The sequence below is a fragment of the Aureococcus anophagefferens genome (genome assembly GCF_000186865.1).
Source record: "Aureococcus anophagefferens unplaced genomic scaffold AURANscaffold_511, whole genome shotgun sequence".
In the NCBI taxonomy this organism is placed as follows: Eukaryota; class Pelagophyceae; order Pelagomonadales; family Pelagomonadaceae; genus Aureococcus; species Aureococcus anophagefferens.
Genome location: NW_008705962.1, coordinates 4359 through 5714, shown reverse-complemented (window position 1 = coordinate 5714; position 1356 = coordinate 4359).

Below are 1356 nucleotides of genomic sequence, written 5' to 3'. Positions count from 1 at the left end.
TCCGCATCCATCATGACTCAGACTTTAACCAGCATGCAGGTCGAGACAGTACCCTTCAAGACTTGAAACAGAGATTATATTGGCCAAACATGGACGCTGACGTGGGACGATATGTCCGACATTGTCTATGGTGCCGTAAGGCTAAAAGCTGGCTGCCGAAAAAAGCGGGCAAACTGCAGCAAACCTTACACCAGCATAGCGGGAGTTTACTCTCCATAGACTTGGTGGGGCCACTGCGACGCACTACGGAGCACCAGTATTGTTACGTACTGACGATGATGGATGCATTTAGCCATCATCTAACAGCAGTTCCGATTAAGTCAAAGAGCGCAGTTGATGTGCTTGAAGCTTTTGTACAGAACATTGTTCTCCAAGGACTTTTGCCTTCTCGGTTGGTCTCCGTTAAGGGTGGCAGAAGAAAAATAGTAAAGGGCTCCGTTGTTTCTGACAACGGGACCGAGTTCAAAAATGAGCTCATGCAAAACTTTTTAGAGTTGTTTAAGGTCAGGTTCGGGTATTCTATTCCGTACCACCCTCAGAGCAACCCGGTGGAACGTGTTCACCGTTATTTGGGATCGTCTTTGCGTATTGCATTAGGCAAGAGTAACGCGATTCATGATAATTGGGATGAAGTCCTACCGTATATAGTATTCAGTTACAACAAAAAGTTCATCCCCGGGACGACTATTAGCCCCTTTTTGATGCGCAATGGGTTCGAGCCAGCCTATCCAGAAGATCTGGCTGTGAAAGAACTTGTGTTCCAGAGTAAGACTTATCAAGAAAAGCTCCAGGAAGTGTCCGAGCGGTATGAGCTGGCAGAGCGCCTAGTCCGGGAGGCCCATGAGGAATCCAAGGCTGCGCAACAAAGCCTCCCTCGGGCATTCTACCAGCATTAATCTAAAAACAAAATATAGGATTCCCGCCCCTTTAGTGAGAGAACTACTAACTAACATTACCCCGCCGTCAACTAACTAAATGTTTTCCTCAAATTTGGACGGTGTCACTCACAGGGTCAAATACACAAATACACAAATACACAAAAAACACATTTTCAGTCACTGTCCGCTGGTTCTTGCGAGTCTGGCACAAAGTCGCTGTCTTGAGTGTTGTCAGTTCCCTGCGTGTCCTGACCCTCACCCCTTTGTTGCCGACGCAGAAACAAAGTGATGCGTAATATTGCCTCTGTCTTTGCGAGGCGGTCCGCGGGCAAAAATTCCATTATTAATTTAAAAATTTCATTCGGCACTCGTTTGGCATCATCATCAAGGACAGTCTCATCATCACTCTTCTCCAAGTTTTGGTCAGGGTCTGTGTAAGTCTCCTCGTATTTGTCACCTACACCCCGATGCCAGAAAT